General features: G+C 44.9%; 1 protein-coding gene across 1 annotated transcript in view; it reads right to left on the reverse strand.

Moving 5' to 3' along the window:
• The window catches only part of CSMD2 (CUB and Sushi multiple domains 2), a 2,010,406-nt gene that overhangs the window by 1,829,127 nt on the left and 155,581 nt on the right, over positions 1-25,698 (reverse strand). The window lies entirely within an intron of this gene.

The following is a 25,698-nucleotide window of genomic DNA, read 5'->3' on the forward strand; positions in this document are numbered from 1 at the left end:
TGTTCATTAATAATGAACACATGATGTGCTTTCAACTGCAATGCTGACCTCAAAATTGTAATGTTTACCATATTCTCTTGTGGAGTGTGTTATATTGTATTAGTACCCGGTGAGGGACAATCTGTTTGCAAAGAGTGACATGATTGTCCCTTGACGGTTCGTTAGCAGCTCAACAAAGCTTTTGACTCACAGGTCGCAGTCATGTCCCTTTCAAGACTGGCCGCCATGGAAAGGGAGAAGGGAGTGCATTTAGTCCCTTCTCCCTGATCCCTGGTGGCCATCTTCACTGTTTTTTTTGTTTTGCAAATCACATTTCAATGGATGCCATGGAAAGGGATAAGGGCAGATGTGTAGTCCCTTTTTGCCGATCTACGGTGGCCATCTTATTTTTTTTATTTTTGAATGGCAGCCATGGAAAGGGAGAAAGGACTACGAGTAGGCCCTTTTTGCCGATACATGGCAGCCTTCTTATTTTTATTTTATTTTTTAATGTCAGCCATGGAAAGGGAGAAGGCACTACGTATAGTCCATTCACCCCGTTTCATGGCGGCCATCTTTTTCTCTTCTTTCTTTCAGTTGCTAAATGCTGAAGCCATTTCACAACTAAAAAAAGACACTATTAGTACCCTGGTCTAATGGGACGGGTTACTACTAGCATTTAGCCCCTGACTTGGGGGGGCTTTACCGCTTCAGGTTAAACCAAGGCTTGTTTAAGGTCCTCGCTTTGTTCGGGCCTGTAACTATGCACCCTGCGGCATTACCTGTATTGTTAATACCATCCACCCCCCAGGTCGGGGCTTATTGCTTAATTCTATGGTTAGAGTTTTGCGCTGTGGGCCTGAACCCATTGACCACAAAAAGGGGTTCATCATTGCCCATGCATTTGATTTTTGTATTAATTAGACGGCCAACTGTAGAGGCTTCTTCAAGAGGCTAATGCGGTGGATAGGGAAACATGTATGTCTTTTAATCGTTATTAAGAGCAATTACTTGCAGACGTCAGCAGTCTTGGTTTAGTTGTATATTGTATGATTTAGATTTTTTGCAGCATCTAAAATAATTCCTTACAAAGGAATGTCAGCAGAATTGAACACAGTGGGCCTCATTACAACTCAGGCGTTAAGGGTTAACGCCACCGTTAACCCTTAACGCCTGATTCTGATTTTAACGCCTGCTTTTAGCAGGCGTTAAAATCCATGGCGCTAACCCGCCATGGTGCTAATTACGCCGCCGTAAATTACGGCGGCATAATTAGCGCCTTCCCCACTCCCATTATGCCCTATGGGGCAAAAATGGGAATGGGGAAGGGAAAATGGGAAATGGGGATTTACCGCCCCACTCACCTTGGAATGGGGCGGTAAATCCGCCATCCACCATGGTGTAAACGTAGTTTACACCATGGTGGTAAAGTTGGCGCAATTAGCGCCTGGGTCGTAATGACCCCCAGTGTTTAGTTTGCAAGATGCAAATCGGAGAATTGTAACCTCTTCTGTCCAGGAAACTCCTTGTATCAAAGGTTGTTTCTCTTCGGAGAGAAGAAGTGATTACATTAAACCAAACAATATTTATAATTAAAAGTGCCTGTGATCACAAATATAATGTCGCAGAGCAGAACTTGGAGTAGAAGAGTTCTTTTGGGCAAATTGCTTATTGTGGAAACACAATTCTTATCCCTGCTTCCGAAATTGAGCAAATGGTGTGATCCTGGGAGAGTGACCTTAGCTCCATTCTGTTGCCTTATCTGAGGTATTTAAGAGAACTAAGAAACAGGATAGCTTTCAGTATTAGAAGCTATGTTGAAAACTAAAAGAAAAACAATAACAAACACATGCAATCGCCGACTCATCTTTAGGGGTACACCGTGCTTTCTTGCCAGGTCCACTGTTCTTCTGAATTGTTGGCATGACTGGGGCAAAGTCACCCATATCTCAGACACAAAGGATCCAATTCATGGAATATTTGCCCGGTTCAAAAGGAATTTGCACTGCTGAAAAGCGACTTTGCACTGCCGACCGACACAAACCCTGATTCATGGGACCATGCAAAGTGTATGTTTGGAGTGCAAAGTCTTGGCAAAGTCAGCGCATAGTCATTTTTGCAGTACACAATGACTTTGCACGGACTTTGCAGTGCAAAAATACACTTTGCACAGTTCCATGAATCAGGGGTTGAGTCGGCAGTGCAAAGTCCCTTTTCATCAGTGCAAATTCACTTTGAACCAGGCAAATATTCCATGAATCGGGCCCAATGAGTCGCAATGGCACATTTGTCTAGACATAGGAGCCACTCCCCCAGCCCACTTGTAAACTAATTCATTATTTTGCACTGTTCAGATTGTGACAGCTGCTTCACTGCTCCCTGACCTCTTAGCCATGTCCTTCTCCTCCATACCTAGTCAATACCACCCAGTAAACACCGCCCAGTAAACACCACCCAGTCCTGGTACTTGCTGATCGTTCTGCATTCTCTTCATTAATCTGGAAACAGCAAGTTCAGCCGAAACACACTTCTCACTCCAAATGCAAAAAGCACTGAAGCTTTGAAAAGAAAAGCAGGAGGTGTACAGAGGCAGTAATGAAAGCTATCAATCACTCCAGAGGGAGAGGCGGGCGCAAACCAGCTGCCTGGATTTCAAACCCATGTTGTCACTGAAAATGTTTAATATGACCGACATTTGCATGTTTCTGATTATTCTCCGTAGTGAAGGGATCTGTCAGCGCTGGCGCTTGAACCCTGGGGAGGATCCCACACACACAACATTACATGGAAGGCTGTCAGGCCCCCACAATTTCCAGATTACACTGTGTTTAGCTCTGTTGAGGCTGTCACCGCTCTATAAAGCCATGCGAATTGCTGTCACTTTGCTCTGACACAGGAAGTTGCTTGAGTGAGAAAATGACATCAGAACCTGTCAATAGTACATTTCTACAGGGGTTTACCGATGTCACAGATCCTAATGGAGGATCAGGGGACTCACAGCCTTGTGGTCCCATTTTACCTTGGGGATGGAGTGTGCAGAATGGGAGTCACCCCAGATCCTGACCGTTCTGTCTATACGCCATTGCAGAGGACGTCCGGAAAGATGTTCTGCCAACAACAAAGCTGGCCTCAGCCCAAACAACTGGCTGCCAAATTATACATAAAACAAACCTAACATCTACAGAAAGGCCCCTACTATGCCAAGGCACCAGCACAAATCCAACCAACCGCAGGAGAATTAGGGACAGCACAAAACCAACTGTCGGCTAAATCAAACATCAAGCAAACATAACAGGGGCAGAAAGGCTGCGACTAAGCCAAGGCCTCCGGCTTAGAGGGATATAGCCCCAGGTTTTTTGGTTGTAGCCCTGGATAAAAGCTCAGGGCTAGCTAGCCCCGAGTCCTGACATTAGCGTAGCCCCAGATCTTTTCCAGACCTAGCAATACCCTTGCAACCAACTGCAGCAGAATTGGGAAAACCACGAACAAACTGAGTGCATACATGTGGCTTAACTGCAAAACTGCATGTTCAATTAAGCAGAAAAAATTGATGTAGTTGCTTTAGAATGAAAGAGACCTCGGAACTATCGCTGGGGAATAGTGCACAGCAAAAAATGATGTCTGCAAAAAATAGAAGTACATAGAAAACCTCCTGTTGAAACAGACAGAAAGCAAACACACCCTCTTCTGAATGGAGAACAAAAACCGGCCCTCAAAATTAGATGCCAAAAACATTGACTGATGCACAAGCCCGCCTGTCATCTGCAGTGGAGCTGCAGATCAAAAACTGAAACCAAATCAACCGGATACTTGCTGACTTTTCCACACTACTTCTACTGGGAAGAACATGTATGTGATCCCTTTCACTTTCGACAAAAAAGAACTTCTGTATGATGCCTTTGTCCCTCCAGGACTTGTTGGTCTAGAGCCGGGGTCTACTACATGTGCCTGTCCAGTAAGTGTTGACTGCAATTCCCATCAGCCAGTGCCAGCGTGCGCACTGGTAAGTGATTAGGCCTGTGGTCCAGAGCATCTGAAACCCACAGGAGACAACCCCTGTTCTAGGTTCATACCTCAGGGGATGTGTGTTCAATGAAGTGTGCTTATGTAGCACATTTCTTCAAACAGCCTGATTTAAATGTGCAAATGGAGCTGGCAGGAGAGTGAGAAGTCGGGATGAAATGTGACGAGTGTTCAACTCATCATTTGCAAAGAGATAGAGCATTAAGAAGGTTAGACAGATGAACCCAAAGCTACGGCAAGAACAAAACAAGTGTTTCCAGTTCATTTTGGTTTACTAGACCGATCGGTCAGCCAATGTACTGAGGATGAAGCCGAATTTGCAAGTTAACAAATCGCTGCTCATGGAATCTGTACATCTGTGTTCCTCTGTTCTTGCGAGACTTGCTGAGATTCAAGTCTTTCCTTTTCCTGCATATTGTCCCCAAACTCTGATGGTTGCCTATATGTCTCTCTTGAATAGGAAAGCTACTCAGGACTCAGATGGCTTGATCCACAAACACCTTAAATCTGTTGGAACAGCAGGAAGATGTAGATCATTAATGGAATAAATATATAAATATGAATATATTCTGGTTTGATGAGCATACCTGGAGACTTTCCTTAAGAATACTTGCCTCTTCCTTGCCTCAGGTTCCTGGGTTGGTTCTCAAAGGCCTCATTGTCCCCTTCCTCTTTCACAGGCTGCCACAGTCTCATGCATAAAGTGACCCCCTTGCAACCACAGTCCCCTTCTTTCCCCCTGTTTCTCTTTGGATTCCTTTGTGCCACTTGAATAAGCCCTACTATCCCCACTAGAAATCTCCTGCTAGTGTTCCTATCTAGCCTCCTTTCTCTTTCTCCAAGCTCTTGGTGATGTCGCCTTCTAACCTCTGCCCCTCCTCCCCAACAGATCCTCCGATCTGCTGCTGATCACTCGTAACCCCCCTTCCTCTGGGGGCCTCCTTCCATCATCCTTGTACTTGTGGGGTGAAATAGCATGGAATGCCATGGCTAAAGGCTGGTGTCGGTGGAGGGACATGCCCCTCAGTAAAAGGCCTCCACTGGAGTAATGTGCAAAATGAGGCTCTGCAAATACAAAGCGAAACGGAGCAAAATTAGGCATCAAAACTTGGAGATGCCTATAAATGTTCATTGCCTCATCAAAGGGAAAGACAAATGGCATAATTTGCCAAAGTATGAGACAGCTAAAATAATACCTTCCAGAACTACAGTCCACAGAACCCTAAATGGAATGGCAGCATTGTGAGATACAGTTACAGGGAAGCAGAGTGCATTTTGACAGAAATATTAAAGGGAATGTGCAGATCTATGTTTCCCTTTATATTAAAGACATGCTCATGAAAATGTGTGAAAAAGTGTAATGAAGGAACTATACATTTTGTCTATCATGGGCCCATCACAAGGGTGATGTTGAATTGCAGCAGAGTGAAAGACATTCACGGTTGGACTTGACAAAGGACATTTCAAGTGTGTCTTTCAAGGAACACTTTAAGTATTCACATGTATAGCAAAATCGTATATATATATATATATATATATATATATATATATATATATATATATATATATATATATATATATATATATATATATAATTATGGTGCCCTTCTGTAATCACTGTTTGCAGGTAACCACTGTGCAAGGGTTTTACATGCTGAAATGGTGCAATTCTAAGAGTTTATTTAAATGTAAAATGTTGTTCAGCATAGGCAGGCCAAACTCCTGGTTTAATTTATCTGCTGTGAGGTCCCCAAGTGTGAAACTAGATTTCAAAGTTCTGTTGTCATGGGGGCAATTTGAGGAATTTGTCTGCCCCCCAGTTTTTATGACTAAAACCACTTAGGCCGTAATAAAGCTGGCCACCAGCCCTTGAAGCTGTGGGCTAATCAAAACAAAATCCTCCCTCTTGATGTCAGAGACAAAACCAGATCCCTTCCAAGGGTGGGGGCTGAGCTGAAGAGTAGTTTCACAACCATTGCACAGAATAGGATATATGCTGTTATGGGATAACCTGGGAAATATTAAACGTACGCAATTTATGTTTGGATTTCTGAAAAGCTGTCAGCGAACCGCTTCTGTTGTGCCAAAAACTATTTTGGTGACACCAACATACCAAAAGTTATGAGAAAAAAACTTGATTGTGATGTCTGTATAAGGGTGACAACCATGCATATATGAGGGAATATGTAAACTCTTATCCATATTCTGCCCACTTGTGGAAATCGGTATAATATTGTGACCCCAATCGCATTGTTTGAATGTATGTTGGCCTACGCCAAGCTGTCTAAAAGTACACTGCGAACATAGGTTCCGCGGCAAGGTCTTGACCTCAATGTATTGTGTAAGCCGCCATCTTGGATTTAGCCGCCATTTTAGGTATTCTTGCAGTGTGGAAGTCACCCCGAACCACAAAATGGAGGCCGAATGACATTGCGAGTAAAGACTTCGGCCATGGTGACCTCCGCACACATGTATAAACAATATGTCCGCAAGCTATTTATTAGGGTCATGAACTAAGACCCTGTCCCCTGTTCAACCTCTTGTAAATCTGTAACTGTATCAGCGGAACTGATCTAAAACGTATGTTCGACCTGGCTACGAACCCTAGCCACAGTTCCAGGAATGATTAATCTACAAGAGGGCTGGCCAATGCAGTACGAAACGTATAAAAGACAGAGCATCCAGATATTCGGTCTCTCCCACTTGCGGTACGAACCTTATCGTTGAAGGTTCGTATGTGAGTCAGAGAGCCGAATAGCTATTCGCATGTCGATTGACTTTGATACTTTGATAAACTTTGAACTTTGAAATAAAACGTTTTATATGATCCTTTGCAACCTGTGTTGGTGTGTTTTCCATTTGGGCTTCCTGGCCTCACGTTAATTTTTATGTTTCCACAGTTGGCGCCCGAATAGGGACCCTCAAGATTGATGCCGGATCATTGAAGGTTGACGCAGACTATCGAATCGGGATCGGACGGTGTGATTCTGCGGGCCCGACCGATCGAGACGCGATACCTCGGCAGCGCTGCACGATCCGATCCTTGGGCGATAGTCGTGCGGTCTGACACGGCATCTTGACGAGGGTCCAAATCCGAGGTGGGCAGATTTGCCGAAAACCACTAAACGCAGGTAAACTTCGTTAGTTGAAGTCCTTTGAAGTCCTTTGAAAACCGTACGGTCCTCCTTAGGTTTGGTCAGGTGCAGTCGTAAGGCTCTTAATTTAACCCTGACATTTGAATTTGGTCAGGTGTAGTCGTGACCCGGCTCTTAATTTAACCCTGACATTTGAATTTGAAGTATTGTATCTGCAGACACAATTATTGAACCAGGTAACACCAAGTCTTTGAGAAATGCCTGGGAAATTGTCTAGCTGCTTTAGGGCTTTATTCCGCAGCGATCGACAATCCTTTGAATTTAGCCGTCCGGCACCACAGGAGGGGTCGCCGGCGTGTACTATGTACTGTAAGTATGGCATTGGAAGTATTGTATTTAATGATATTTGGCACAGACAGACCAGAAATGCCTCCGAATTTCAGTGGCCAATCAATGGTAGTTTTGAGATCCCCCGTATTGAATACTTAGAGTCGATTCTGCTTAAAAAGAAGGCTAGGCCAGCGGCCTTCGATGTGTTACAAAATTGGAAAAAGGAAGCATTACAGCAGCTTAAGAGTAGGGATAAGCATGCACGACGTCATAAAACGAATGCCGAAAAAGCATTGTTATATGACAAAGAAAAACGATTAGATGAAACCCAGAGAATGGATAGAGCTTTCTCGCTCGGAGTCCAGAAAATTTATCCTTCTAAAGATTTTCATGTTTCTGAGGAGTTTATTGAAAAGATATTAAATGAACGGAGGCCTGACTCTTCAGCGCCACCTCCATATGCTCCTGGTGCGGGCGCTTTGCCCGTTCCTGTTGTTGTCCCCGTTGCTACTCTCACTCCTCCTGCGCAGTCTCCTCCTGCGCAGCCTGCTGTTCCCAGTTCTTTGGCCGTCGTTTCTTTGTCTATTCCGTCTGCTACACTACCTCTTTCCTCTGTACCTCAGTTAGGCCCCCCTATCCTTCCGATTTCGGGGAGTCCCGTATCTACTGAATTAGACCTTGGTGCAAGGTCGAAAATTGTGACTCGTAGTACTGTTCCTGCGGGCAGGAAACAGGAACTATTTGCTTGGGCTAAACATTGCATGGAAAAGGGTGATCAAAACGATGCATTTTTAACATTGTCTAATTTGCACGATTTTCCTGAGAAAAACGTTTTTATTGAAGGGCTGGGGATTCACTTAGGTGTAATGTGGGGTAGATTGCAGACTTCGGATCTCCCACAAGGAGTGAGAGATCTGAACGATCTAGCACTCTCGAGGGATACCGAACAGAAGGTACATGGGCATGTCGATAGACTATTCGAATTTAGACAGGATTTTGAAAGATTGCGAAATGAGGATGATGAGGACGATAGAATATATATGCAGAAACGGTTCCTTTCGTGCCGAAGATCAGCACCCGAGGAAGTACGAATTTGCACTAGAGATGCGGTCAGATGGATCTCGGATTCATCGATACCGCCAGATGAGGTATACGATACCTACAGTCAATATACGGTAGAAATGCAAAGGAAAGTAATTCAAGTGATGGTACAGCACTTGCAGGAAGAATGTATAAGAAAGAAGGTTGGTTGCCCCATAGAATTAATTGGTATTTGTAAAAGAGCTTTTTCGCCCGACACCTCTACAGCTGCCTTAGCGCTCGATTTGGCCTTATTACTAAGTAAGCGGTCGGAGGTCCCGGTATCTCAGTTGCCTATGAGAGAAGTCCCTCCGACCTTTGTCCCGAAAGTAGAAATCCCCGCCAACGCGGCGGCTGGTACTCCCGCGGTGGATATCCCAGCACACTATGTATCACAGTTTGTTCACGTCCCGTTCTCTCGACAGGAAGTGAACACGATCAGACAATCGGTACCAGATATTAGGAAGAACCCGACAGGGTTTTATAAGGAAATCGAATCCGTTTTGCAGTCTTCTGTGTTCACCTTAAGTGACATGGATTTATTGTTTCCAGTACTTTTGCCTGTCGATGTATGGAAACAGATACGGACAGTAGATGATGTGCCGGGATTAGGGGATACATGGGTAAATCTAACCAGACTAGATGGGGAACGACCAGCTGGTGAGAAACCACCCCAGGTAATACTCACTTTACCCGATAGAATAGTTGCCAAATTAAAAACTATAATTCCAGAAAAAAGGATTATTTGGGACAAGCTTACTGCCTGTGTCCAAGGGAAAACCGAAGGTACCACCGAGTTCTTTAATAGGTTTGAACAAGTATTCTCCGACTTTAGTGGACAGGATTTGGGTACCGAGTCGGGGAAGAGGTTGTTTGTGGACAAATTCGTGCGTGGATTGTTGCCTGACATCCAGTCACAGATTATGTCCTCGGAGAGCGCTTGGCAGGCAAAATCTCAGTCAGAGGTTCTGCACATGGCTCAGTATTATGAGAATCGGGTTAATAACGAAAAAGAGAAAATCGAAAAAAGAAGGGGTGACCTGAAAACTAAGGTATTATTGCAACAAATAGTTAGAAACCCCAGAGGAGGTACGACGCAAACTAGAGGTCAGTACATTCCAAGAGAAAATACTCCTCCAAACTTTAATCAGTGTGCTTATTGCCGCCAGGAAGGTCACTGGCGAGCACAATGCCCTGCCCTCAGTCAGAGGTCAGGAGGCACATTTGGAGGTATGGGTAGGCGACCACGGGGCCGCCCTGGAGCAGGGGGCCCTGATAGGGGTCAGCTTCTACGAAATCCCCAGCAACCTTTCTCACAGGAAAATCAGACTCCGAGTATGGACTCGAGAAATATATTTGATCACCCTTCTGCCGTCTATCTTTCTGAGGAACTTCCCTTTGACGAAGTTCTGCCTTACTAGGATTGCCCGAAGCAGCGTTTGGAACCACGACCTATTCCTGTTATTCAGAAGGGCCCCTATGTTGAACTGTTGGTAGGGAATAGGAAACACCAATTCTTGATCGACACTGGAGCACAGAAGTGCTCCATTGACCATTCTCGGGTTCCAAACATTCCCCTGTCAGGGCAATCAAATGTTTCTATAGGGTTTTCTGGCATACCAACTGTTTGTCCGGTCTCTGTGCCGGTGTCTGTCTCTTTGGGTCCTTTTACTGACCAGTGCCCTTTTCTTCTTACTTCAAACTGTGGAGAAAATTTGCTGGGGTTGAATTTGTTGAAGAAACTGAATGCAGTGATTTATTGTTCCCCTGATGGAATAAGATTGACAGTTTCACCTCAGCAACCCTTTAACTCCCAATATTTGACCCGACCTCTACCTTCTGAATTTGACATTGTCCCAGAATGTTTGTGGGCAATAGACGACAATGATGTCGGGATTTTACACATTGACCCTGTAAGAATAGTATTAAAACATGGGGTCAAGCTACCGCGCATTCCGCAATATAAAATTTCGATCGAAGGCGAGCGCGCTTTGAAATGCATTGTCTCCGATTTTGTGCATCGTGGAGTGATCGAAGAGATTACAGGTAGTTTATGTAACAGCCCGATCTTACCGGTATATAAGAAAGGCGACAATGCAATTCCTTACCGGTTTATAATAGATCTTCGTGCTATTAACCGGGTAGTGGCCCCACAATTTCCAATCGTGCCTGATGTAACGACGATTTTAACAATGATCCCTGCTACGGCTACGCACTTTAGTGTCGTAGATTTGAAAAACGCCTTCTTTAGTATCCCGATACATGAAGAGAGCAGGTATTTGTTCGCGTTCACCTTGGGGGGACGCTCGTTTACATTCACAAGGGCGCCTCAAGGGTATACTGAAAGTCCTAGTATCTATAGTAGGGCTTTAAAAGAGCAGCTCGACACCCTTGAATTGCCACCTACTTGTACGCTGCTTCAATATGTAGATGATTTGCTCCTGGCCGCAGACTCTGAGGAAGCTTGTAAAGAAGGCACTATATTGTTGCTTGTTCATTTAGCTGAAAATGGTCACAAAGCTTCTCTTAAAAAATTTCAATATTGTTGCCAGGAGGTTGCCTATTTAGGCTACCTCCTGTCAAAGGAGGGGAGAAGATTGACACCTGAACGAATCAAACACATTTCTGGCATGTCTGTCCCAAAAACGCAGAAGGAAGTCAGAGCCCTGATAGGGATGGCGTCCTACTGTAGAATGTGGATCCCTAACTTTGCCCTAGTGGTAAAACCGATGTTGGCTTTGACGAAGAAGGGCATTTCTCTGCCACTGCCATGGGAATCGGAACAACAACGATCATTTGAGCTTCTCAAAGCCGCGCTGTGTTCAGCACCGGTTCTGGGTACACCAAATTACGATAAGGCCTTTGTTTTGTTTGTGCATGAGTGTAATGGATGTGCTTTGTCTGTGTTAACACAGGAACATGGAGGGAAGAATAGGCCGTGCGGCTATTATTCCTCCGCCCTCGATCCTGTTGCATGCGCTTTGCCGCGATGTCTGCGCGCTGTTGCTGCTGCTGCTGCGTCTGTTAAACAGAGTGAGGGGATGGTTCTAGGCCACGATTTGATTTTGATGGTACCTCACTCTGTCGATATTCTATTGAACAAAACTCAAACGCAACACCTTACTTCTGCCCGGTTGACCAGGTATGAATTAGTTCTATTTGCTCCTCATATCCAAATTAAAAGGTGTTGTGTTCTTAATCCGGCTGAACTTTTGCCTCTCCCGCAAACTATTGCTTGCGGTGATGATGGATCACATGACTGCCTATATGCCACCGAACAAGAAACGAAGGGCAGAATAGATCTCTCAGATATTTCTTTGGAAAATGCGGAAGGGGAGCTGTTTTGTGATGGCTCCTGCTTTAAACTTCCGAACGGCACATCCACAGCTGCCTATGCGGTTACGACCTTGAATAAGGTCATAGAGACTAAAAGGATTCCGCATAACTCTGCGCAGGCCGCAGAGATTATAGCATTGACCCGTGCTTGTGAACTCTCCCAAGGGCTTAGAGTCAATATTTATACGGATAGTCAGTACGCCTTTGGGGTGGCTCACAACTTCGGAAAATTGTGGTCGGAAAGAGGGTTCCTGACTTCACATGGGACCAAGATTCAGCATGGTCCCCTAATAGTACAGTTACTCTCGGCACTCTCACTCCCCAAACAGCTAGCGATTATGAAATGTGCAGCTCATCGAAAGGTCATAGACGATGTGGGCAAAGGAAATGCTTTTGCAGATTCAATAGCTAGACAAACAGCCACAGACCTTAGCACAGACATGTATATTACGAGGGAAGTGAGAGATGGTTGTGTAATAGATGAAGGTATTGGGTCTGTACGGGATATTCAGACTGATGCCACTGTTGATGAATCTAGGAAGTGGGCTGAAGGCATGGGGAAATTGGATGACGAAGGGTGTTGGGTGGACGCATCTAACGGGAAATGGTTGCTTCCAGATTCTTATGTGATTGCAATGGTTACGATGGCACACGGCCCAACACACGTGTGTGCTCAACAGATTGTGAAAATACTGCAGCAGGTTTGGGTGAATGATAAGATTTTGGAAATAGCAAAAAGATATGTCCAGAATTGTATAATCTGCTTGCAGCATAATGTGGGTAAAGGGACAGTGGCTCCAAGGGGAAGTTTCGGACCTCCCTCTGTTCCCTTCGAAACCATTCACCTTGATTTTATTGAAATGGAGCGTTGTAACAACTTGAAATATGTTCTCATTATTATTTGTGCTTTTAGCAAATGGGTCGAGGCTTTCCCCGTCAAAGATGCCACCGCCATGACGACCGCAAAGATCTTGGTCAAAGAATATTTTCCTCGTTTTGGGCTCCCGAGGATAATCTGGTCGGACAATGGGCCCCACTTCATCGCAGCCGTAATGTTGCAAATATGTGTTGCCTTGGGAATAGAGAAACGTTTTCATTCAGCTAGGCACCCTCAAAGTGCGGGGTTGGTAGAAAGACACAATGGTATTCTAAAGAACAAACTTGCAAAAACATGTGCTGATACTAAATTGAAATGGCCAGATGCCTTACCTATTGTTTTGTTAGCAATGCGCACCACACCCCAGACTAGAACTGGGCTCTCTCCATTTGAAATAGTGATGGGAAGACCCGCCAATATTTGGGGTCTCCCTAAACCTAAAGCCTTGAGGGATGTGGAAAATGTATTATTAGTAGACTACTGTAACCAATTGACTAAAAATCTGTATTTCATTTACCACCAGGTGAATGCTGCCTTACCTGTACGGTTTACGGGCCCAGGACACGATATATTGCCGGGCAGCTGGGTCTTGGTCAAGGCCTACGAAAGGTCTTCCTGTCTCGCGCCTCGCTGGCGTGGACCCTACCAGGTCCTATTGGTCACCCGAACGGCAGTCCGAGTGGCGGGCAAGAAACATTGGATACATGCAACGCATCTGAAGAAGATTCCTCACCCGACGCCACACGCTACAGAAGAAACAGAACCCCTCGCTGATGCTACGATCTCTGATCTCGGAGTAGCAATCAGCGCTGTGAGTGCATCGGAGAAGTCCTCTGAGCCCGAGGAGCTCGGGGAATCGTCCATCTTGTCTCCACACTCTTTTGATCAATCACTTCCGGGAAATCCTGTTTTGAGTTCTGCGACTTCCGTCGCCACTGATGCGACGCTCCCCTCAGGGAGCGACGATACTCTGCTTTTGGATTCAGCAAACTTGGGTACCATCAGGTACAATCTCCGATCACGGGAAAAGTTGTTGCACGACCGTCGTGCATCGGAAGGGAAGAAGTGATTGAAATACTGATATCTTTTTCTTTTGTGAACAAAGGAGAAAAGGAGGGTTCTGTTGGCTAGGGTTGGGAAGGACTAAGAAGTCGCTCGGCCGAAGTGCCGCCAGCAAACGAACATTTGGGGCCGACAATCGGGACAAGTACGATGCCTGCCGCTTTCGCCACTGCTCCTCGTATCGAACTTTCTAACAAAGAGGTGACCAATTCGAACAATGGACAATGCTCCTGGGCCCTGAAAACGTACTGTTGTGTCTTTGTTTTTATAATTGTTAGTTTTGCAACTGCTGCCGTGGGACTATGGTACTTTGAAGACATTTATCCTTTGAAGCCTTTGTTACCGACCGAAATTGTACCAACTGTTTTGACTCCCTCTGTACACCTTCATACTCTGTCCCCCAGGGACTCTCGGCATAGACAGAAATATCATAATAACACTTTGATGATAGTGATGAATGCTACGCATGCAATATTTAATAAGAGCAATTGTTGGGTATGCACGCACTTGCCACAACATGGGAACAAGGGACTGGGATGGTATATACATCCCTTACCTCTGACAACCTCCTGCTATGCTTCTCTTAGAGCACTTTTCTTTGGCCGATGGAATGATAGCATCTCAGGGAACTTCGATGGCACTAATTTGAACGAATTTGAGAGACGTGAATTGACTCCCCTGGGATGCTCGCTTTTCGCAAATAGGAGTAGACCTAACATCGCTTCTATTAGGCCGTCTGATAAACTTTCTTCTCCTTTTCAAAATCTAATATCTTTCAAGATGGCTCCGATAGGCAATAAGGATGCCATGCCTCCTTCTTATTCTATAAATCACAATCCTGATTCTGTCCCTTTCTGTGTACAGCGAAATGGCACTAGGCCAATGGGAGATTTTGAGCTTTGTGTAAATATTGTAAACTTGACTGGGGAAAATAGGCCTTTGTATGTAGGGGGACCCGTTTATTTTGTTTGTGGTAGTTTAGCTTTTCCCTGGTTGCCTAAAGATTGGCAGGGAACTTGTTACTTAGGGATATTATTACCAGGTGTGTTTATAGCGAGTACCTCAGAGGTATCTAAGGCTCGCCCACGGCGAGATAGCGATGGAGATACCCCCGGACAAGTGTTCGGGGATATAGCCAAATCAGTAGTCCCTTTCTGGGGACAAATAGCAAATTCGGAAAACATTAGGGGATTAGCGAGGGTATTGGAGAAAACGATCAACCGGACCACAGACATACTCTACAATATGACCTTAGAGCAAAAGGCGATAAGATTGGTAGCGTTACAAAATCGAATGGCATTAGATGTCATTTTAGCTGAACGGGGTGGAGTATGCAAATTAGTGGGGTCCGCTTGCTGTGTTTTCGTACCAGATTCTTCACCAACTATATTCAAAGCAATTCAGAATTTACACACTCTCAGTTCTGAAGTCCATATCCCTGTAGGAGACTGGAGCCTCAGTACTTGGTTCTGGGATTCTCTGCGATCTTGGGGGTGGAAGGTGCTTTCCGTTATTTTAGGTATTTTAGGGACTTTGTTATTCCTTTGTTGTTGTTTTCAGTGCCTCCCAAGTATATGCGGAATGATGGGAGGATGTTGTGCTCAGGCAATGAGTGCAATAGGGCGAAAAATATACACCCCGAAGACAGCATCTAAAGAGTTCATGTTGCAGGAAGTTCTTGTGAACGACCTTATGGCTATTGATGTTTCGGACAATGATGCGGAACCTATAAATGATAATGCTTTTAAGTATTTTCAAAAGTATTAGAGAAATTGTGTTTTAGCACTTGGCATAGGCCAAAAGGAGGGTCTGTGGAAATCGGTATAATATTGTGACCCCAATCGCATTGTTTGAATGTATGTTGGCCTACGCCAAGCTGTCTAAAAGTACACTGCGAACATAGGTTCCGCGGCAAGGTCTTGACCTCAATGTATTGTGTAAGCCGCCATCTTGGATTTAGCCGCCATTTTAGGTATTCTTGCAGTGTGGAAGTCACCCCGAACCACAAAATGGAGGCCGAATGACATTGCGAGTAAAGACTTCGGCCATGGTGACCTCCGCACACATGTATAAACAATATGTCCGCAAGCTATTTATTAGGGTCATGAACTAAGACCCTGTCCCCTGTTCAACCTCTTGTAAATCTGTAACTGTATCAGCGGAACTGATCTAAAACGTATGTTCGACCTGGCTACGAACCCTAGCCACAGTTCCAGGAATGATTAATCTACAAGAGGGCTGGCCAATGCAGTACGAAACGTATAAAAGACAGAGCATCCAGATATTCGGTCTCTCCCACTTGCGGTACGAACCTTATCGTTGAAGGTTCGTATGTGAGTCAGAGAGCCGAATAGCTATTCGCATGTCGATTGACTTTGATACTTTGATAAACTTTGAACTTTGAAATAAAACGTTTTATATGATCCTTTGCAACCTGTGTTGGTGTGTTTTCCATTTGGGCTTCCTGGCCTCACGTTAATTTTTATGTTTCCACACACTGAGTGCCGTATATTTCATTAATAAAGTTCTGGCATAAATGAGAACATACAGTAGCTTCGCAACAGTAGGTCACACATAAATCAAACAAGGTGTATGTGATTCCCTGAAACATGTAGTATTAAAGAAATGCTGGCATGTGTGTCATAATATGATGATAAAGGGCCTTTGTCATGCAGTGAGATTTCCATGTGCAAAAGAAACAGACCCAGCCACCTGTCCTAGTTAGATGATTGATGGGGTATCCTCCCGTGGCTTCCCAGAACACTCCAACTTTCTTTGGACCTTTTGGCCCACAGATGCGAGGGAACCATTGAACACTGCCCTATCAATTGTGTGAGAACTATGATACATTATTGATGTCACTTGCCTTATAAGTAAGTCAATCCACCTCAAATCAGGACTCTACCTACCAAGTCTTGAGGTATGCAGCTGACGAAATCTGGATCCATACGTGCAGAGTGGGGCCTAAATCTTGGAGTGAAGCCAGGAGCTGGAGTGAAACCTTTTTGGAGGCTAGAGAGAGGTGTTGACTGACCCATTGATTGTCCCTGCAGTGATCCCCGGGTGCCCCCTTGATGTCCATCAAGCCCTCTCCTGTAAGTATATACATCTCCAGCAATAGATTAAATAAGCCCTATATTCTTCAGCATTGCCATAGAGATTCCCACATGGAAACATCCCCTATCTTCTATGTTTGTGTAATTCAGACATTTTCCTATTGAAAAATAGTTCACTTGCCAGTGCATTGTAGCAATTGTTACCATTGAAAATTCTTTGTGTTTACCTGTGCATTGTAGTAATTGTTCCCATTGAAATTCCTTTGTGTTTGCCTGTGCATTACAGTAATTTCCCACTGAAGAATCTCCGGTTGCTTCTTGTGTAGATCCCTACTATATTATTGCAGTAAATCAATTAATTTCCACATGATTTCACAGGATCGAGATAATCTGAATTTGAAGCTATCTCTTCCCAGTGTCTGCTACGGCGTTATAGTTCTAACGTGTTCCCCAAATAATTAAATTAATTGTGTGCTAAAAATTAATTTGTCAGTGTGTTTAAATGGTGTTTTACAAAACGAATTTCTATTTGCATCTGTCATTTTTAACCCAAACCGATTTCTTATTGTGAGTAATCCCTTTGCCCAGAGCCTACCTGATATGTGCCTCTCTCATTTTAACTGAAAATTGATTTTCCTATCGTTGAGTTCCCCATTGCTTAAAATGAGTCTGTCATTTTCAGCCTTAGTAAAAATGAGTGCCATTTGCATTTTCATTTTCCTAAGATATTTTGTGTAACCTTTTAAAAAACGTTTTTCATAGTCTATTCCTCTTCCCCTACTACATTCTGAGAACAGATTTACAATTGCTTAACCTTTTTATTTATTTGTATGCGTTGCATGTACTCAAATTGGTTTTCCTATTGTGTGCTGGCTAGTCTGTTCTGAATCCCTGTTTGTCTTGTAGTCTAAGCAGCACAAAATATGTTTGTGTGCTGTCCCATCACAGTTATCCAAACTAAGTAAAAACTAATTTTACCTGGTGCAGAAAAACAAATTGTCCCATTCATTGCTTTCTCCCATATTGTTTCTGAAAACCCATTCAAAATCCGATGTTAACCTGGTGTTCCCATTCCTTGCCACTGCCTTCTGTTCAAAGCTGACAATCCTAGAGATGGTCTAGGCGGGGTGAGGGTTGCTGGGACTCCAGAATCCTTTGCGTCTGCATGCACTTTCCTGTGGGTTGCATTCAGCTTCATGCGGTTTTGAACTCTTGATAGTAGTGGTGAAATCAGTAAAGGAAATCCTTGTACCCTACATGTTTGAGTTGTCTTTGTGTGCCACTTGACTAAAAGTACTCTGAAGTTCGCGTTGCCACACCTTGGTGGCTATTGTAACTGTTTATTCAATTTTCCCTTTAAATCACACATTAATAAAATATTAATTGATAACACACCGGCCTGGTTCCTGGTCTACTGTGACAGGGGCTGCTGGTGGAGGTTGGGTGTGAGACGGGTTGGAGGCCGCCCTAAAAATGAATGGGGATTGTCAAAATAAAAAGCGGTTTTATTGTGTGCCACATTCATTTCGAGGGAAAGAGATCCCTGACTTGCTTGTGCTGCATAATATATTGTGACAAACATCTTTCCATGATCTCCTCAGACCTCCTGCTGATTGCTCCTTATAACCTGTGCTGGGTGCCTCCGTCCACCCACCCCTTGCTGCTTTCTCATTCCTAATTCCTTCTCTATAATCCTGCTGACCGCTCCTTATAACCTGTGTCGGGTGCTTCAGTCCATCCACCCCTTGCTCCTTTCTCATTCCTAATGCCTTCTCTAGACTCCTGCTGATCCCTCTTACTAACACCCTCTTCCTCTCAATGCCTCCGTCCATCCACCCCTTGCTGCGTTCTCATTCCTAATGCCTTCTCTAGACTCCTGCTGATCCCTCTTACTAACCCACTCTTCCTCTGGGTGCCTCAGTCCATCCACCCCTTGCTCCTTTCTCATTCCTAATTCCTTCTCTGTAATCCTGCTGACCACTCCTTATAATCTGTGCCGGGTGCCTCAGTCCATCCACCCCTTGCTCCTTTCTCATTGCTAATTCCTTCTCTATAATCCTGCTGACCGCTCCTTATAACCTGTGCCGGCTGCCTCAGTCCATCCACCCCTTGCTTCTTTCTCATTCCTAATTCCTTCTCTATAATCCTGCTGACCACTCCTTATAACCTGTGCCGGCTGCCTCAGTCCATCCACCCCTTGCTTCTTTCTCATTCCTAATTCCTTCTCTATAATCCTGCTGACCGCTCCTTATAACCTGTGCCGGGTGCCTCAGTCCATCCACCCCTTGCTTCTTTCTCATTCCTAATGCCTTCTCTAAAATCCTGCTGATCCCTTTTACTAACCCCCTCTTCCTCTGGGTGCCCCAGTCCATCCACCCCTTGCTGCTTTCTCATTCCTAATGCCTTCTCTAGACTCGTGCTGATCCCTCTTACTAACCCCCTCTTCCTCTGGGTGCCTCAGTCCATCCACCCCTTGGCTTGCTCCTTTCTCATCCCTAATTCCTTCTCTATAATCCTGCTGACCACTCCTTATAACCGTGCCGGGTGCCTCAGTCCATCCACCCCTTGCTCCTTTCTCATTGCTAATTCCTTCTCTATAATCCTGCTGACCGCTCCTTATAACCTGTGCCGGCTGCCTCAGTCCATCCACCCCTTGCTGCTTTCTCATTCCTAATGCCTTCTCTAGACTCCTGCTGATCCCTCTTACTAACCCCCTCTTCCTCTGGGTGCCTCAATCCATCCATTCCTTGCTCCTTTCTCATTCCTAATTCCTTCTCTATAATCCTGTTGACCGCTCCTTATAACCTGTGCCGGCTGCCTCAGTCCATCCACCCCTTGCTCCTTTCTCATTGCTAATTCCTTCTCAATAATCCTGCTGACCACTCCTTATAACGTGTGCCGGCTGCCTCAGTCCATCCACCCCTTGCTCCTTTCTCATTGCTAATTCCTTCTCAATAATCCTGCTGACCGCTCTTTATAACCTTTGCCGGGTGCCTCCGTCCATCCACCCCTTGCTCCTTTCTAATTCCTAATGCCTTCTCTAGACTCCTGCTGATCCCTCTTACTAACCCCCTCTTCCTCTGGGTGCCTCAATCCATCCACTCCTTGCTCCTTTCACATTCCTAGTTCCTTCTCTATAATCCTGCTGACCGCTCTTTATAACCTTTACCGGGTGCCTCCGTCCATCCACCCCTTGCTCCTTTCTAATTCCTAATGCCTTCTCTGATCCCTCTTACTAATGCCCTCTTCCTCTCGGTGCCTTCGTCAATCCACAACTTGCTCCTTTCTCATTCCTAATGCCTTCTCTAGACTCCTGCTGATCCCTCTTACTAACCCTCTCTCCCTCTGGGTGCCTCCTTCCATCTACCCTTTCTCCTTTCTAATGCCTTAACCAGACTGCAGACATTTGCAAATTCCCCGTTGTCTCCATCCTCTCCCCTCTTCCTCCTTCCCAATACCTCCTCTGTTACAATTTCTTCCCCTTGAAAAATAAGCTGGGGTTGTTTTCTTGCAATGGTATGAAATTTGGGAATTCGAGAACCTGAGAACGTTTATAGATCTTACCCGCAATCTGAAATATAGCCTTGGGCAAGACTGGTATCTATTGGGTAGCTGGAGGCGTGATCCGACGTCTGAGCAGTATAGCACAGTGTCCTCCTGCGTTCTGCACCTTCTGCATTTTGGGAAATGGTCACGGCGTGTTGAAGAGACCCTCACCATGCCTCAATTCGCATGTGAGCATCTGCCTTGGCTTAATGTGGAGAGCATATTTCAGGAAGCTAATGGGTCTGTGCTCGCAGACAGAAGGACTCCCCACTCCCAGTCCAACATTCCCCGTGACAACGCAGCGACCATGAAAGAGCGTCAATATGCAAAGTATTACATGCAATGTGCTCTTGGCTTTAAAATAAAGATTGATTCCAGCTTGTTCCGGAGACATATGGTGGATGCTAAAACATAACATGCAACACCTGTATTTGGTAATTTACGAGCTGTAAATTGTTCAGTGCAGGAGAGGGAAAAGTCAATTAGAAGTCAGGAACATTGCTAACTGTCTATGAGCCAGAAACATCACTTGAGAGAGATTGGGGGAATGTGACCTTGTCCTACCCATGCATGCTACGCGCCCAGGATCAGAATGCTAACTGCCCTATGAGCCAGAAACATCACTTCAGAGAGATTGGGGGAATGTGACCTTGTCTTACCCGTGCATGCTAAACGCCCAAGATCACAATGCTAACTACCCTATGAGCTAGAAACATCACTACATAGTGATTGGGGAATGTGACCTTGTCTTAACATGATATGAACACACCCAGGATCACAATGCTAACTGTCCTTTGAGCCAGAAACATCTCTACAGAGAGCTTGGGGAAACGTGACCTTGTCTTACCCGTGCATGCTGCACGCCGAGGATCACAATGCTAACTGTCCCATGAACCAGAAACATCACTACAGAGAACTTGGGGAAACATGAACTTGTCTTACCCATGCATGCTACACACCCAGGATCACAATGGTAACTGTCCTATGAGCCAGAAACATTACTACAGAAAGGTTGGGGAAACGTGACCTTGTCTTACCCATGCATGTTACACATGCTACATGCCGAGAATCACAAAGCTAACTGTCCTATGATCCAGAAACTAAAGAGAGATTGGGGGAATGAAACCTTGTCTTACCCGTGCATCCTACACGTCAAGGATCACAATGCTAATTGTCCTATGAGCCAGAAACACCATTACAGAGCGATTGGGGAATCTTGACCTTGTCTCACCTGTGCATGCTACATGCCCAGGATCAGAATGTTAAATGTCCTATGAGCAAGAAACATCACTTCAGAAAGATTGGGGGATTGTGATATTTACCCGTGCATCCTACACGCCCAGGATCACAATGCTAACTGTCCTATGAGCCAGAATCACCACTACAGAGAGATTGGGGACACGTGACCTTGTCTCACCTGCGCATGCTACATGGCCAGGATCAAAATGCTAACTGTCCTGTGAGCCAGAAACATCACTTCAGAGAGATTGGGGGAATGTGACCTTGTCTTACCCCTGCATCCTACACGCCCAGGATCACAATGCTAACTGTCCTATGAGCCAGAAACACTGCTACAGAGAGTTTGGTGACTCGTGACCTTGTCTTACCCGTGCATGCCACGTGCCCAGGATCACAATGCTAACTGTCCTATGCGCCAGAAACATCGCTACAGAGAGGTTGGGGAAACGTGACCTTGACTTACCCGTGCATGCCACGTGCCCAGGATCACAATGCTAACTGTCCTATGCGCCAGAAACATTGCTACAGAGAGGTTGGGGAAACATGATCTAGTCTTACCCGTGCATGCTACATGCCCAGGAGCAGAAAACTAACTGTCCTATGAGCCAGAAACATCACTACAGAGAGGTTGGGAAAACGTGAACTTGTCTTACCCGTGCATCCTACACGCCCAGGATCACAATGCTAACTGTCCTATGAGCCAGAAACACCACTAGAGAGAGATTGGGGACACGTGACCTTGACTTACCCGTGCATGCCACACGCCCAGGATCACAATGCTAACTGTCCTATGCACCAGAATCATCACTACAGAGAGGTTTGGGAAACGTAAACTTGTATTACCCATGCGTGCTACATTCCAGGATCACAAAGCTAACTGTCATATGAGACAGAAACATCACTACAGAGACATTGAGGGAATGTGACCTTGTCTTACCCGTGCATGCTGGAGGCCCAGGATCATTTTACTTGGAGCCAGCCCTTGTTTAAACCCCATAATATTGTAGCAGTGCATGGTGACCCCCCAAAGGGTGAAGATTGAGGGCACTGATAAGAACCTCTGCTATCACACCGTGGGGGACATTCCACATGAACATCACACAACAGGCATGTCTCTTGGAAAATGATTCACCCAGACCGTCTCTAAACCTCACCAGCAATCATTTGCGGTGCGCTGATCCAAACGTTTAGGGACTTGTGCATATTTACATGCACATGTTGGGGGTCTGTTCCATACCTTTCGCAGTACACACATGCAATCTGTTGCTGAATTGATCCTCATTGCCCCCTTCGCCCCCCACCAGCAACCAAAGAATGCTTTACCTTAACATTTCCATTTCTAAAACTGCTGGAACTAAAACAAAGGTTTGGCTTCCCATGGGTGGATCTGCCAGGTCCCCGTAGGGCGATTGGACATGTTTTCTGACCATGGGTGTGATGGAGGTAGCCTGCCCCCCCCCACCTTAATCTGGGCCTTCACCTTTTCTCCTGAGTACTTTTCCCGATGAATATCTGCAAACATTTGACATATCTGTGGGTCCTCAAACCACTCGAAATGAGGGTGCTTCTGTGAATCCCATGCTTCACCACTCATGGACTGGTCCGTCCTAAAAGGTGCCCCCCCCCACAAACACACAGACAAACGCACCAAAACATGCACTCTTAAAGACCACACAAGCATTTGTGATAGGGACATTTTTAATCTCCATCTGCAATACTTGGGGTCTTATCAAGAGTAACCACAATCAGTTCTACCATATTTCGTGGAAACCGCTTGTAATGGGTTTCGTGTACATTTATGACGGTTTTCGGTGCCATTTTGGGAATGCGGCGTAAAATAACATAACATAAGATAACATAAGATAACATAACACAACATAACATAACATGATATAGCATGACTATAGCCGCTACACAGAAGCTCTCAGCAGGAGAGCTTCTGATACCTGGCACCATTTTTCTCCATTAGATAATTCTTTAGCGAGGACTGGTGCATAGGGTGACCAAATAAAAAACAAAAAAAATGGACATACAATAGACATAGAAGTAGGACTACTATACAACTGTTGTCCTACTTCTATGTTGCTGGCCTGTTGCAGGGGAAAGGAGGGGGTGTGCTCACAGGTGCACTCCTCTCATTGGAGGAGAGCACTGGGGAGGGGAAGATGGAGGAAGTGGGGGCGTAAAAAGTATTCTCGCTCCAATGTACGCACAGAAAGAGTCACGCTGGGGCCCAATATCAGGATTTCGAAATCGGGTCCCGGTGAAAATGGGGACCATAGCCAGCAAGCTTTCCAGTCCCCAGACAGGGTTTGGAAAATGAAAAAAACTCCCGGGACCTCAGGAGATTTCCCCAGACTGTCCCAGGAAAACAGGGACGTCTGGTCACCCTACTGGTGCAGGCAATTCACCACTCGTGAATGTGATCAGTCTTTACCAGGAACTCACCAGAAATCAGGCAAGTGCACCGTGGGTGCACTGAAGCACGTGCCTCTTACACTTAGGATGAATGTTTGCTGCAGTAAAACGTATGCACCCGACCCATAGCCCCTGGATTGTAGGGTGCTATCTGCAAATATGGATGAAAAAGCACCAACTTTCAAAACATCCATGTTTCTCTGTATGAGTCGGGGCCTCTTTCCCGATAAGCCTCTGCACCATGGGCCTCTTTTGTGTTGTAACCTAGCAGGGGTGGACTGGCCTATAGGGAATTATGGAGAATTCCCGGTAGGTCTCTACAAAATGGGCCTCTCTTGTGTGGTAGCCTAGCAGGGATGGACTGGCTATAGGGAACTCTAGAGATCGCCCAGTAGGCCTCTGCAACATCATCCTCTTTTGTGTGGTAACCTATTTTATTTCCAAATTTTCGTAGAGGAAAAGTACAGAACTTATACATCAAGTGAATTGTGTGCCCAACACTTGCATGACAAGTAAAGGGATTTTCATGTTCATCCTCCGTGACTTTCTAAAATAGATCCTAAAGCAATACAAGGATTTCACCTCCATCCCCAGATTCCATGGACCAGATTTTCCCAGTGGTATAAGCAGTTGTTGAAAAATTGACTAAATATGGTTATCAGAAAAGATAAAATGTTTATAGGCTTGAGATCTAAATCACCTTATTAAATGGTGAAGGCGGCTGAGGTACCGCCAAGCTGATCTTACAGAATGAGTCAGATTTCATCTTTAAGAGGTTCTGTGATTCTGCTGTTTCATGAACTCTTTTGCGAGACCCGTCAGCTTCCCAAATCATAACCAACACGGGTGAATACACTTGCACACCAAGGTCAATATAGTTCAGTAAAAGGTAAACAAAAAAATAAGCATTATGTTAAATTGTTCAAGGTGCGGGGGAGAACGACACAGCCTTGGTATCTAGGCTGGATGCATACAGAGAACAAGAGAGGAATCCAATGAGGATAGCTACGTCCCCTGCACACTTTCTAAGAGGCCAAAAAATGGCCTAATGGAGATTAAGTATAAACATTTTAAAGCAATTATAATCACTTATAGACTCTTATGAAGGCGATTTCAATAAAGAATTCAATAATACATTTGTGTTTTATAAAAGACAATTTTTGCTTTTTATTTGTATCTTGGTAGGCCCGACGCATTTCGAGTTATGTACACTCTTCATCAGCTGCAGCATATCAACAAATTAAAGTCTAAAAAAAATAATGCATACAACAATACATTAGTATTTGTTTAAAGCAATTTTTGTAAATCCATTTAACATCAAAGTAAGAAATCATGATATCCATTTAAAAGGCATTATGCCTTATATGTGACAAAACATCCTGTCATCTGTCTTCATTAGTGACCCAGTAGTTACTCATCATGAGAAGAGCGAATACTGACGTGGAGGGGTATTCCATTGTATGAACGTTTGAATGAATGGTGTGAAGTTTCTACACATTTTTTATCTATATGTGCCATATGTGGGCTAGTAGGTCCTATCCTTATGCTCAGTGCGGGGTGTACTAAAAATTGTATTACATTCGGTGGGAAAAGTGAATATCCAAATCAAGGATGATGGAAAGAAGGGTTAATATGGAAAGTGCACAAATTAATGATA

Source organism: Ambystoma mexicanum, chromosome 11, assembly GCF_040938575.1.
Source record: "Ambystoma mexicanum isolate Mex_15411 chromosome 11, UKY_AmexF1_1, whole genome shotgun sequence".
In the NCBI taxonomy this organism is placed as follows: Eukaryota; Metazoa; Chordata; class Amphibia; order Caudata; family Ambystomatidae; genus Ambystoma; species Ambystoma mexicanum.